Here is a 14,949-nt window from a genome sequence, read left to right on the forward strand (position 1 = left end):
TTCTCTCCTCTCCCCCAAAGTAGTCACCTTTGTGGTATATCTCAGGGGAGAGAGGTGGAAAAGCAGGAAAACAAATACTCTGCCAGTCTCTATGACTTTCATGTTCCAAAAGTGTAAGCCCTAGTGAAGGTGGATTGGGTGCAGGTGCAGAGACGAAGTATCTGAGCCAGGCAACTAGAAGGGAGAAAGATTTGCATTAGCTTAAAAAAAGGATTTTTCTTTTCCTTACTCCCCTCTTCTTGGGGTGAACGATGCAGAGAGAGAGTGCTCTCTGGGAGCTCAAGCAGCATATACTTCGAGAAGCAACACTTGGTTGGCATGAATACTCAACAGAGAAAGAGCTGTGCAAAATGTCTAGGTAGATGGAATAGCAAGTGGTCCTGGCATTGAGTTCTGTGCCCCCAAGTGTGGAAGAGATGTTGGAGAGGACACAGTGCCTGAAAAATTCCACGTGGGCAGAGGGCTAGCAGTTATTGACAGGATCTAAGGACTTGGAAGCATTACCTTTACTGTACCCCCTTGCTTGGGTACTACATAAGACCCCTAAACTATAGCATCACCTGGGATAAGGGAAAAGAACAAGAATGACATATTGTTTTCCCAAAAATCTGGTCAAAGGAGGGCTCAGGGTCAGAAACTGAGTTCCAAAAAGAGTCACTATTCTACTCAAGGCTGTAGTAGTCAGCTAAACTTTGATGTTCATCTTAGTTCTATCTTGTTGGTTGAGGAGTTACCATCTGTGTGGTAAAGAGGAGATCAGCACCTAGTAGGGCCATGAAACTAACCCCCATCCCCACCCCTGTGGGATGCTGGGTTCAAAAAATAGTTCCTGTGAAGCCTTTGCTAATTTCTTGGCACCAGAGTCTTCAGACAAGATAAACTAGATTATTGGAAGGATGTTTTCCCAGAATAATGTAAAGCCAAATTACAAGTGGTCAATATGAATTACATTTTCTATCTGGTGAATAGAAACATCACAAGTGCCATTTGAGAGTAAGTGGAAACCAGTGGATCAGAAAGGAATGGTCCCTGCCATACATTACTGGCTAGCTATAATTGCCCTCTCCCCTTTCTTCTTATGGTGGCATCTGTGCTGAGTTATGGACAGGTTTTTTTCAAACAGAAGAGCACATCTATCAATAAAAGGTCTAAATTGAGAAGGGCCTGTATTTTGATGGGAAGCAGACTTAAATTTGATTTTCTAATTTCTGAGATTTGTAAAAGTCATACTACTTCATAGTTGTTTAGCAAATGTTTGACTGAAGAAGAGGACCTTTGCAGAAGGGTTCACATCTGAGCAGGTTGACGGGCTAACACACAAGGCTCAGAAACAAATGAAGAGGAGCAGGCCACAACTGAGGGAGGTACCTGTTGATTTTCTTAAAGGTGGATAGATGTGTGTGGTGGTGGGAGTAAGGTGACATTGAGAAATAAAAGGAAAAGGGCACAAGTTTGTAGTTACCATCTCAGTGGGAGTTGGGACCTACAAAAGCTTGAAATAACTTGGTAGCTTTTGATAGTACCCTTTGGTGGTTATTTGGCTGTACTTCCTGTTTTCCCCATGTGCTGTGTGTGTGTGCTAAGTCACTTCAGTCGTGTTTGACTCTCTTCGACCCTATGGACTATAGCCCGTCCGGCTCCTCTGTTCATGGGATTCTCCAGGCAAGAATACTGGCCGTGCCCAGCGATCCACGTCTTATGTATCCTGCATTGGCAGGCAGGTTCTTTACCACTAGTGCCACCTGGGATTCTACAGGAAAAAGGAACTATCTTCAGGGACAGTGAGGGAAGACAGAGTTTGGGAGACCCCATCCGTTCTGCAGCTAATTTGGAATGCAGAGACCTTTCAGGTAAGGTAGTTGCACTATTTGAAAAAAATCACATCTTGCTCTTTCAATTTTAGCTACAGGTGGAATAGCTGAACCTCATAGTCCTGAATTTAGTTCCTCAGAGTCTCCCTCCCTTGTCAAAAATGGAAAGGGGGTGGATTTATTAAGGGCACACACGGGTCTGGTTTCCTTATATTTTCTGGCAATACTAGGATTAATAAGTGACCTTCAAGACGAAAGGTGCAAAGACAAGAAACAAGGGCTTCAAGGTCTCCCATCATTCCACTCCCTTTGGACTTTGGAAACCTCAGTTAAATTTATTGATTTTTTTTTAAGAGCTGAAAAAGGCTGAGGTTCTGAGGTGTACAGTACGAAAAAGAAAATGGTGGAGAGGAGAGATTAGTACAGCTCTGTGATGGGGCCCCGAGGTTGGCATTTGAAAATATTAGCCTGGCATTTTCCACACACCCTCCTACCCTCAGGGCATCCTACTAAACCTTGAAGGGCATTCAGAAAGAAATACCGCCCTTTAGGAGTTTTCTTCTGGGTCTCTGATACCAGATGCAACCTGAGGGACTGAAAATTTCAGGCGCTCTGGAGTGAACACACCTGGGTTAAAGATCTGACTCTTCCATACATAGTTGTGCCAACTTGAACAAGTCATGTCCATTCCCCGCCTCCCCCCCCCAAGCCTCAGTTTCCTCCTCTGGAGAGTCAAGATTGCTCACGTGAGAGTGATAGAAACAATTCTGTATTGCAGTTGATACAGTGCAGGAAGCAGTTCTTAGATAAAGTCACTGCGTGGAGGTTAACCTGCTGTGAAAGCTCAAAGAAGGTAGCAGTCACTAACAACTAACTAGTGAATCTGGGAGGTGGACTGCAGGAGACGGTGAGAGCCAGCCTCACCGGGAGGTGACCTTTTCGCATGCGCGCAATCTTGGAGCCCGGCAGAGCAGCGAGGGGGAGTGGCCAGGTTTCTGAGGGGTTGCTATGGCACCGAGGGGCCAGGGGAGGTTAACTGAACCCTTAAAACATTATTCCCTCCCCCACCCTCCGCTGCCTCGGCCGAGGGCCATTGTTCCCGGCAAAATGGTGTCAGTAATCCCCCTCTTGGACAGAGGCCTAAGTAAGGCTGAGGTGGGAGTGGGACTGGAGGTGGGAACAAAAACTACAATTCCCAGGGTACACCGCACCCGCCCGCGAGGCGCAGGGCACGTGCCCAGGCCTAGCGGTTACATGCCGTCAAAAATCCGTTTCATAGCTTCCCTTTTCCATCCCAGCTTTCGTGGTTGCCCAGCCCCCGCGCGCGCGCACTGCGGTCCTGGAGGGTAGGGGGTACATACTATGGCTATTGCCGTCGCAGCATAATCGGGAGACCGGTATTTGTAAATGTGTGCTTCGACTTCTAATCCCGAAGCCGGCAGGTATGGGTCTCGCGAGAAAAGTCGAGAGTTGGAAAAAGGGAGTTAGGGGTGGCGGGTGAAAAGATGCTGGCGAGTACCACATCTCGGCCGAGCGACCGCATTTAAAGGCATGTAGAGAACTGAGAATGGGCGGTGGGTATCTAGGAAGAAGTGTGTGCTTGGATTTTCTTTTGAAGGGAAGAGGGTAAAACAGCCGTGGAGAGCTTTTGAACACACAGGAGATGTCACGCGTGGCTCCCCACAGATTTTCTTTTTGGAAAAGAGCGAAGCCTTTCTCTTGACGAGCATCCCTCTCTCCCGCTGCGCTGAGGAGAGTGGGAGAGGAGTGCGCACGCTCTAGTTGGGTAGCCACTCGGCACCTCGCTGCGATAGGGGCACTTCGGAGTTGGGGCTGCTCCGTCTGCTTTCTCCGCCCCTCCCCCCTCCTTTCTTCCCCTCCCTTCCTCGCCCCCCTCCGTCCCCCTCTCTATCTGAATTCCCTGACAGGAGTACGCGTGCGCCTGCTCAGCTCCCGGGCAAGCGCGAGCTTGGGCTCGTACCCCGCTCCCTTAACCCCGCCCTCTCTTTACCTACCGGCGGTAGCTGGCCGGGTGGGCTCGAGCTGAGACGCTCGCGCGCGCACGCGCACACAACGCGGAGCGGAGCGCGAGACATCTAGGAGGGGAGTAAGAAGCATCTGAGGAGGCGACAGAGGAGGCGGTGTGTGTGTATCTGCGTGTTCTATGGTGTGGCTACTCGAGGGTCGAGCGGAGGCTTGAAAGAGGGCGAGGGAGAAGCGAAAAGAGTCTCCCTCAGCGAGAGCCTCTAATCTGGTGAGGGTCCCGAGCTGGCCGGGACGGTGGGAGTGAGGGAGGAGGCCGGGGGGCGTGTCTGGGATCCGGCTGAGAGATGAATGGGCCGGGGATGAATGGAGGGGAGGCAGCGGCGACCAAGAGTCTGTTCAGAGTAAGCGCGTTAGTGGGGGGCGGTTTGACCGAGGCAGGGTGATTGCAGTCGCCGAGACGTGTGGGACGAGGCCCGGCTCGGGTCGTTAAGAGTTGTCGGAGCTGCTTTCGGTGTGAGCCAACAGGCTGAGAGGAAAATTCGGAGGGGAAAAGTGGGGAAGGGTAGGTTTGAGGTTGAGGTACATTTTTTTTTTTTTTTTTGTCTTTTTCGTTGAGGAGTGACAACTTTGGGAGTTGATGGGAGACTAGGGGATGGGGGGGGGGCGGGAAGGTGAGGCGGTTACATGAGGGGACCGGGTGACGGTTGACAAACTGATCATTTAAGTGAGATTGGAGCTACTGAAAGCGAGGATCGCGTCGGGTTTTGGAAGTTGAGTTTCAGTGTATGAGGGAAAGTGAATTTAATTTAGAGATTCAGTTGATGTGTGAAGGTCGACAAGACTGTATTCATGTGGGGAATGCTGCTGGATGTTTGTGTTAATGGGTTAGGTTCAAGGAGATTGAGAGGTGTTATTTGGGAACGGTGTGTTCTGTGACTGATCGGATGGGAAGGAGATGGTATGGTGAGGTTAGTATGAAAGTGGTGTGGTGTACTGTACTGTACGAGGTTTTGTCTAGTTAAGAATGGTGAAACATTTACGTAGTGGGTTGTGGGTGGATAACCTGCACGTGTGTATCTCCCTATCTTGAGACTTGATAGATCTTGTTAAAATGAGATTGAATCCTCAAAACAGATGCAAGTGGTATGGCTATTACTTCATAAGAGTTACTGTGGACTGAAGCAATTGTATGATAAGTAGCCTTTAAGTTGTGGAAATCTTCTGTATAGTGATGATTACACTCAATTTGGGGAAGCATTGTTACCTGTTTTTCATCTGTAGTAAATTGTAATACCAAGAGAACTTTTAAAGAGGTCTCCATATATGACAACAAAGCAGTAGATGTCTTCTAGACAGTCTCTGTCGTTTGGGTTGATGAATTTAAAAATTGTTTTAAAGTCGGCACTCCAAAGGAAAGATACCTTGCATTAAAGGATAGCTAAAATACCTATTTTGAATGCTAAAATAATTATATGTGATTTTTTTCCATTAATCTGAATTTACCTTGTTTGAAAATTGACACTTTTTGGCGTGAGTTTAAATCACTGCAGATTACTTGGACATGCTGTTCTCTAAATTCATATCTTCTGGTAAGGATGTCTTGTGATGGTCTCATTCTGTTCTGGGTCAAGATTAATAGTTTATGGGTTTCCAACTTTTCATGCTTACTTTTTACATACTTTAATGACATATTCATTTATCTTGGAAATATTGCAAATTTGAGAACTTTCCCATGCCCTTTTTCTTTTATTCTGCTTTGATGTTGGAAAGAGTGTAATCCTTGTTTTGGCTACCCAGAGTTTAAAAAGTTAATACTTCGTTCATATTCTCTTTGATTAAATGAATACTTAGTATACTAAGCAGTAGAATAAAAGTATAAAAGCACCATGAAAGCCTGGAAATGTTGCACCAACTCTGGCAGGCAAGCTGGTCTCCCAGTTTCAAAACTAGATGTTCCTGGAGTGGAAGAACATTCAAGTATTGAGGCAGGGAGTGTAAGCATGGTATATTTGGAGAATGGAATGAGATAAGGCTGGAATCTCAGGTTGAGGCTGAAGTGAAGGACTACCCTGCAGAGTTAGGAGCCTTTGACTATTTACCAAGGAGTGAACAGCATAAGCAGATTTGTGGTGTTCATCTCTCTGGCTTTGCTTCTGATCCTGCCCCCCTCCCACCCCAAATCTGGAATTCTCTCTCTCTCCCTCCCATTAAGTTTTAATTCATTCTTTTTATACTGACCTCTGTCATTATTCATGAAAGCCTTTCCTGATCCCCCATTTTTCCTTTTCCCAGCATCCTCCATCAGGCTAGGTTAGGTGCCCCTCTTTAGTGGTCCTATCACACCTTGTACATATTTTTATTACTGTACTTCTTTTGGGAAGCAGGCAGGAAAGTTATTTTCCTTTCCTGAGAAAGAAAACAAGGCTCAGAAAAATAAGACTCACCCTAGTAAGTAAGTGGTCTATCCTGGAGTTCTGACTTCTAGGCCAATGTTGATCCCTGTATCACAAGTCTACATTCATTGATGTAATTATTCTATAGTGTTTTAGGAGTTAAATTTTTGTAATGTGGACTTTACCTTTCTTCCCTAGGGGAATTTTCTTTCATTTAGGTGTCTGTCACTTAGCCAGGAAATGATAAAGCCAGTGGTTGCACAGAATCAAAGTAGTCAGAAGTAAAGATGAGAACTGTTATATTACTATTAAATTTCCAGTCCAGTAATTTACTTAAAAATAAGGGAAGGCCTACATTTTTGTGTGTATGTTTGTGTGTGAGGGGGGAGGGGTAGTGTGTAAGAAAAATCCCTTCCTTCCTCACTCTCCCATCTTAGTATAAGTAGACCAACTCTGTTTGCAGATATACTTGATTATGTCTCTTGGCTAAAAACCAGAATACTTTCAGAGGTGTGGGTCTTTTCCATTTTTGTTTGAGATCATAAAGTTTATGGTACTTTTAGGATATATTTGATGACTGTAAAGAACATCTATAAAGGCATTCATACAGAAATTCCCAAAGCTTCAAAGTAGAATTTGATGCCAGTTTTTAAAATTTTTATTTATTTGTTTTATTTTTTGGCTGTGCTGGGTCTTCGTTACTTTCTCATTGTAGTGAGCAGGGGCTACTCTACGTTGCAGTGCAAGGGCTTCTCATTGTGGAGACTTCTCATTGTGGGGCACTGGCTCTAGGTGCACTGGCTTCTGTAGTTGCAGCATGTGGGTTCGGTAGTTGTGGCACACGGAATTAGTTGCTTTGTGGCATGTGGAATCTTCCTGGACCAGGGATCAAAGCTGTGTCCCCTGCCAGTGGATGGCCAGCAGATTGCCATCCACTTTGCCACCAGGGAAGTCCTGATGCCAGTTTTAATTGTTTTGGTAGAGCTTCTTATGAGGTATTTGGTTTGGAAAATGTTGAGATTAACTTACTGCAAGTGTACCTTTATTGCCCCTTCAAGGAATATATTATTTTTTTCATGAACTTTTTAGAAAATAGAAATGAAGAAATCTTCTGTGTTTTAACCTTATAACTTTCTATTGTGATAAAATTCACATAACATAAAATTTACTGTTTTGGAGTGTACAATTCTTAATTGCATTAAATACCTTAATAATGTTGCATATATAGTTCCAAAACATTTTCATCACCCAAAAAGGAAAGCCTATGCTCATTACGTATTCACTCCCCATTCCTCTTTTCCCCCAGTCCTTGGTCACCACTAATTTCCTGTCTTTATGGATTTGTCTATTCTAGATATTTCATACAATATGTAGCCTTTTGTGTCTGGATTCTTTCACTTTGCATATTTTTGAGATTCATTCTCATTGTGGCATGTATCAGTACTTCATTCTTTTTTATGGTTGAATAATATTCCATTGTGCGGATATACTACATTTTGTTTATTCAAAATGGACATTTGGCATTTTTCTCCCTTTTGGCTTTTGTGAACAATGATGTGTGAGTATTTGTGTACAAGTTTTTGTTTGAACACCTGCTTTCACTTCTTTTGGATATGTACAGGTATGGTAATTCTATGTTTAACTTGTTAAGGAACCATCAAAATGTTTTCCACCATTTCCACCTCCAATGTATAAGAGTTCTAATTTTTTTATATCTTCCCCAGCATTTGTTACATTTGGATTTTGTGTGTGTGTGTGTGTGTGTGTGTGTATGTGTGTGTTTTATGGCCATCTAGTGGGTGTTTTGTGATATCTCATTGTGGTTTTGATTCCCATTTTACTAATAACTAGTGCTGTGGAGCATCTTTTCATGTGCTCATGTCTATTTAAATCTCTTCTTTTAAGAAATGTCTAAGTCCTTGCTCATTTTTACATTTGGTTATCTTTTTATTGTTGAGTTGTAAGAGTTTTTATAAAATATATTGTCAATACTAGAGCCTGATCAGACATATGATTGTAAATTTTTTCCACTCTGTGTTTATCTATTTTCCAGTTTTATTGAGATAAAATAATGATTTGATTTACAGACATCATGAAATGATTACTGTAGTAGGTTTCAGTTCAGTTCAGTCATTCAGTCGTGTCCGACTCTTTGCAACCCCATGAACTGCAGCACGCCAGGCCTCCCTGTCCATTACCAACTCCTGGAGACCACCCAAACCCATGTCCATTGAGTCAGTGATGCCATCCAACCATCTCATCCTCTGTCTTTCCCGTCTCCTTCTGCCCTCAGTCTTTTCCAGCATCAGGTCTTTTCAAATGAGTCAACTCTTCACATCAGGTGGTGCACACCTATCATCTCATACAGATACAATGTTAAAGAAATAGAAAAAAAATTTTTTTCCTTGTAATGGGAAGTCTTAGGGTTTATTCTCGTAACAACTTTCATGGAGACTTCCCTGGAGGTCCAGTGCTTAAAACTCCACGCTCTTAATGCATGGGGTACGGGGTCAATCCCTGTTTGGGGAATTAAGATCCTGCATTCCGCGTGGCATGGCCAAAAAACAAACCAAAAAAGTTCATGTGTGACATACAACAGTACTAATTATTTTTTTCCATATATTATTATTCTTTTTTAAAATTTTAATTTATTTATTTTAATTGGAGGCTAATTACTTTACAATATTGTATTGGTTCTGCCACACATCAACATGAATCCGCCGTGGGCATACACGTGTTCCCCATCCTGAACCCCCCTCCCACCTCCCTCCTTATTTTTTATCATGTTAAATATTATATCCCTGGTGGTGGTGGTTTAGTCACTAAGTCATGTCCGATTCTTGCAACCCCATGGACTGGGAACCTACCAGGCTCCTCTGTCCATGGGATTCTCCAGGCAAGAATACTGGAGTGGGTTGCCATTTCCTTCTCCAGGGGATCTTCCCGACTTAGGAATCGAACCCAGGTCTCCTGCATTGCAGGCAGATTATAGCCCTAGTGCTTATTTATCTTATAACTGGAAATTTGTACTTTTTGACTACCTTCAGCTAATTCCCCTTTCCCCTACCATCACCTCTGGTAGCCACAAATCTCATCTCTATTTCTATGAGTTTGTTTGCTTGTCTTTGAAGTATAATTGGCCTACAACACTGTGTTAGTTCCTGGTTCACAACATAGTGATTCAGTATTTCTATATATTGCAGTATGATCACCAAGATTAAGTCTAGTTCATCTGTCACCATACAAAGATATTAAATAATTATCAACTATATTCCCCACACTGTACATTTCATATGTGTGACTCATTTACTTTGCAACTGGGAGTTTATACTTCTTAATCATTCTCACCTATTTCTCCCCTCCCCGCAACCTTCTCCCCTCTGGCAATTTGTTTTTGGTGTCCGTGACTCTGTTTCTGTTATGTTTGTTCATTTGTTTTGCTTTTTTTCTCTGAATTATTTCACTTAGCATGATACCCTCTGGCTCCATCCATGTTGAAATGGCAAGATTTCATTATTTTTATGGCTGAGTAATATTCCATTGTGTGTGTGTGTGTGTGGTGTGTGTATATATATATCTATATCTATCTATCTATTTATCTATATATATACATACCTCATCTACTTTATCCATTTATCTGTTGAGGGGCTCTTAGGTTGCTTCCATATCTTGGCTATTATGTATAATGCCATAATGAATATAGTGGTGCATATTATATGTTAAAATCAGTGTTTTTGTTTTCTTTGGATAAATACCCAGAAATGGAATTGCTGGATCGTATGATACTTCTATTTTTAATTTTATGAGAAATCTCCATATTGTTTTCCATAGTGGCTGTACTAGTTTACAGTTCTACCAACAGTGCATGACGTTTCCCTTTTTTTCCACATCCTCACCAATGCTTGTTATTTGTTTTCTTTTTGATAATAGTCATTCTGACAGGTGTGAGGTGATATCTCATTATGGTTTTAATTTGTATTTCCCTGATGATTAGTGATGTTGAGCATCTTTTCATGTGCCTGTATGTCTCTTTTTACTTTCTTTATAGTGTTTTTTGGTGCATAAAAGTTTTGAAATTTGATGAAGTCCAGTTTATTTTTTTCTGTTGTTGCTTGTGCTTTGGGTGTCATATTTAAGAAACCACTGTCAAATCCAAGATCATGAAGGTTTATATTTTCTTTGAAGAGTTTTGTAGTTTTTGGCTTTAATATTTAGGTCTTTCATCCATTTTGAGTTAATTTTTGTATCTGGTATGAGATAAGAGTTCAACTTCATTCTTTTGCATGTGGATTAACTTGAAGATTTTTAAACTATAAAATACATAATAGTACTATACATCTATGTTAAAGCTATTTGTGGTGATACTTAATCACTCTTGGTAGTTGTGGGGAAGAACTGTTTTTAAATGCATTTTGAAGGTCATGTCTTGTATTTGAAGTATGGGGATTCTAAAACTCTTTGTGAATCAATGAGACTTTTATGATCAGGAAACTTCAGTATGGCAAACTAGATGATCCTTATGCTGCTGGGGCTGCTGCTGCTGCTGCTAAGTCGCTTCAGTCGTGTTCGACTCTGTGACCCCATAGACGGCGGCCCACCAGGCTCCCCTGTCCCTGGGATTCTCCAGGCAAGAACACTGGAGTGGGTTGCCATTTCCTTCTCCAATGCATGAAAGTGAAAAGTGAAAGTGAAGGTGCTCAGTTGTGTCTGACTCTGTGTGACCCCATAGACGGCAGCCCACCAGGCTCCCCCGTCCATGGGATTTTCCAGGCAAGAGTACTGGAGTGGGGTGCCATTGCCTTTTCCGATCCTTATGCTAAAGTTACATAAGTGATTATTTCCCCCTTTGTTTTGTTTTTTGTTTTTTTTTGGCTACACCTCATGGCTTGTGGGATCTTAGTTCCCTGTCTAGGAATTGAACCCTCACATTCATCAGTGAAAGCATGGATTTCTAACCACTGGACCACCAGGGAATTTCCCATGAGTGATGTTTTATGTAAAGAATATTATTGTGGTTTTAAAATTGTTTGTGTAGGGTGAAATCTCTACTTACTGGGGAAAAAAAGTAGATTTAGTTTTTAATTACCAGAAATTGATATTAGGTTTATGCTGAAAGTAATTTATGTGTGTGTGTTGTATAGCTTATGTTTGTGAGCCAACTTCTTGATGAAAACATTTAACAGTTAGTACCGTGTGGAGACTTTTTACTTGTAGCTTGGGCTACATTCATCATATATTATTGGGATAATGTAAGATTATTTGAGTTTGGTTTCTTGTAAAAATGAGAATTAAAATTTAGCACAGCACAATTCTTAAACCTCAGCCTCTAGTTAAGTATAATTAAAATAGAGACAGTAATTAGAATTTTTAAATTAGAGGATGTGTTTTAATACAAGAATGAAAAATCTGCTTAATCAGTCTTAAGATCTATAAGGTGCTAGTTCAGCTCATTATATCCACTGCTACCCAGAGAATAATTTTTGTCCTGCTGGGCAATTGTGGCATTTCCATTGAATTCGTCTTTGATGGTGTCTTTCTGGCAAGAGAAAAAGCTCTTATTGAAGATGTGTATTTCATTTGCTAAGGAATGTTTCAAATATGCTGATAACTTATTCTGAATCTGTGAGTTACAGAATATGATTTACCCAATGTACATGTAGGTTCTACCATTCATTCAACAAATATTTATTATGTTCCTCCTGTATGCCTGGATTGATGTGCTGAGGATGGATGAAAGGAAGCAAAGCAGGCAATGGCCCTGCTATCTTTGAGCTTACATTACAGTGGAGGGCAACATATGGTCAGCAAATATTTCAGAAAATAAATGCTAAGAAGAAAAAATTTTAAAGAGTGTTGGGGTGTTGTGGGGAGCCTCTGGCTCACATGGTTATTTTGTCAGGCTTCTTTGAGAAGGTGACTTTGAACAGAGATCCAGATGTTAAAGAGTATCCCTTCTGGTATTATTTTGTTAAATTGTTAGTTTATCCTTTCTAAAATAAAGCTTTCGTTTCTTTCTCTTAAATGCTCTTTTTTTTTTTTTTTTTTAAGTTAACTGCTTTTTATTTCTAAGGGGGAAAAAAAAAGAAAACAACAGGTACATTCCTTGTGAGAAGAGACAATGTTCCCGAATAGAACTGTCGGAACTGTCATTGGAGTAGGGGTCAGCCTGGATGCTGGTCTTGCCTTAGTATAATCTTTTGCAAGTCTGTATGTTTCCTTATTTGTTACTAAACAAAAGCACTACCTATTTAGCAGGGTTTCTTTGCAAATTAAATGAAACAATATACTTTGTAAATTATACAACTACATGTGAAATGCAGTGTATCCTATTCATCTATTTTTGGAGTCAATTTAGACATGTTTTCTGACCAGTTTAAAGCTTTTACCAGTCCCTCCCCATCTGGTAAATTTTAGCACCAAATGTCTAAACTCATCGATTAATCAGAAGGGGTTGGGTTCTTTGAAAGTGGTAGTGTGGTAAAAATTATGTTGGATTTGAAGCTAGAAAACTTGGGTTCCAGAATTCTGCCTTTACTTACTAGCTCTGTGACAGGCAAGACACTAAACTTCTTTGAGCCTTCTTAATTTTCAGAATTCAGGCAAATACCAAGTAGCTCTCAGGGTTGTTGTTAGGAGTAATGAGTTAAATAGATGAACTTCTTTTGAAAACTGTAAAGCGAGATTTGATAAACTTTCTCCATAAAGGACCAGATAGTGAATATAGCATTTTAGGCTTTGTGGGCCATGGAATCTCTTTTGCCACCACTCAGCTCTTCTGTGTAGCAGTCATAGATATATATAAATGATGAAAGTGGCTGTGTTCATAAATGCTATTCATGAACACTGAAATATGAATTTTGAATAATTTTCATGTCATGAAATACCATTTTTCTTTTGATGTTTTTCAACCATTTAAAAATGTAAAAATCTTTCTCAACTTAGCTGCTTCACAGAAACAGGCTGGGAGGTAAGGTAGGTTGGCCTGAGGGCTGTATATAGTTTGGCTACCACTGTTGTGAAGGATTAAACTGAATAAAGTGGTAATTAGGGATTAAGGGTAGGTGATTGGTAGATAGAGATTGTTTAAGGAAGATGGAGATGATTTAGATTCTTTTTCTAATGTGGATCCAGAAATATTTTCACATAAAATGAGCATCTTTAATTGAGGGAATGACCTTGCCAAACAAAACTGGAAGATGGAAATGAGGATGAAGACAGTTATAAACTCCCAAGGGCTGTGATGTGGTTATCTAATGTATGTATCTGTACAGTTCAGGATTATGTATAGTGTGTACATGTGGCTCCAAATTATGTGTGGCCCTATATTGATTTGCCAGGTGGCGCTAGTGATAAAGAACCTGCCTGCCAGTGCAGAAGACGTTAAGAGATGGGGATTCTATCCCTGGGTCAGGAAGATCCCCTGGAGGAGGGCATGGCAACCCACTCCAGTATCCTTGTCTGGAGAATCCCATGGACAGAGGAGCCTGGTGTGCTAGGATTCATAGTGTCACAAAAAGTCAGACACAACTGAAGTGATTTACACACACATGCACACACACACACGAGTGGATTTGGGAGTCAGTTGCCTGGGTTTAATTTTGTCCTTGGTTTTTACTAGCTGTGTAATCTTAGGAAAGTTTAACTTAATTTTTTGAGCCTAGTTTTCTCAGTTGTAAAATGGGGATAATTTTATCTTAAGATTCTTACGATTACATGAGAAAATGCATGAAAGGACTTAGAGTGCTTAGCCCAAAGCATTCAGTAAGTGTTAACTGAGAATATTTATTTGGATATAAGTTGTACATACCTAATTTGTTTTGTCCTTCCTTCAGTTATTTTAAGAAATTATAATATCTTTAACTGGTTCTTGGTACAGGTTATTGATGGACAATTCTGCTTTTATGAATTAAAATAATACAGAGGTAGATTAAAACCTTCAAGTCCTCCTTTACCCAATTTCCTGCCCTCCCAGTGGGTAATCATTATTAAGAGTTGAATATGAACTTGTACAGTCCTTTTTCTCTGTATTTACATGTATATGTATGTGCATATGCAAATAAAATGTATTTTTTGACTTATTTTTTTCCCAAAGTATATGTGTTAAGGCTTTCATGTAAGTATATGTATGTTGACTTTGTTCTTTTTAAAGGAGACATAGTATTTCATACTACATGCTTCTTTAACCACTAGAATCAGTTTAGAGCATATCCTTCCAGTCTTTTTAATATGCATTTACACATATATGAGTACATTTAGAAACATAAAGTTTTGTTTGTTTTTATATATGTGTGTGTATATATATATATAACATATGTATATATGATATATAGATATATGTGTTGTACAACTTACTTTTCTTAACAGTATATATATATGTGTGGGAGACTTTTTATACATCTGTATAACCATTTCTCAGTTTTTAAACAGATGCATATTATTACGTAGTACATTTTTATTTCACCTTTCTCTTATGGATGAATATGTAAATTTTATTCATTTTTTTGCTGTTACAAACAATAAAAAGCCCTTCAGTAAAAAAATCCTTGTACATACATATTTGTATACATACAGGAATATTTGTCATGTAAGTACTAAGAAGTGGAATTGTTGGATGACAAGTATGCACTAGATATTTGGAATTTGCCATATGAAAAGGCTATTCCAGTTTATTTGTCAACAGTGCATGGTGTGCTAAATTTCTCACACACTCAAAATGTGATAGTAACAGATAATGTAATTTTCTCTCACCTAATAGACAA

The 14,949-nt window shown here is 40.5% G+C and overlaps 1 protein-coding gene across 3 annotated transcripts in view; it reads left to right on the forward strand.

The window, feature by feature from the left end:
• Positions 1 to 3,242: 3,242 nt before the first annotated feature.
• WNK3 (WNK lysine deficient protein kinase 3) overlaps positions 3,243 to 14,949 on the forward strand; it is a 194,734-nt gene continuing 183,027 nt past the window's right edge. For 2 of the 3 annotated variants that reach the window (XM_086388563.1, XM_086388565.1), the window contains exon 1: positions 3,291 to 4,065. The gene's annotated coding sequence lies outside the window, so the exon portion shown is untranslated. Of the gene's footprint in view, positions 4,066 to 14,949 lie in introns of all 3 variants that reach the window. The other variant, XM_086388564.1, reaches the window with a different exon arrangement.

This window comes from Bos grunniens, chromosome X (assembly GCF_055505025.1).
Source record: "Bos grunniens cultivar Pamir isolate PY7600 chromosome X, Bosgru_T2T1.0, whole genome shotgun sequence".
Taxonomy (NCBI): domain Eukaryota; kingdom Metazoa; phylum Chordata; class Mammalia; order Artiodactyla; family Bovidae; genus Bos; species Bos grunniens.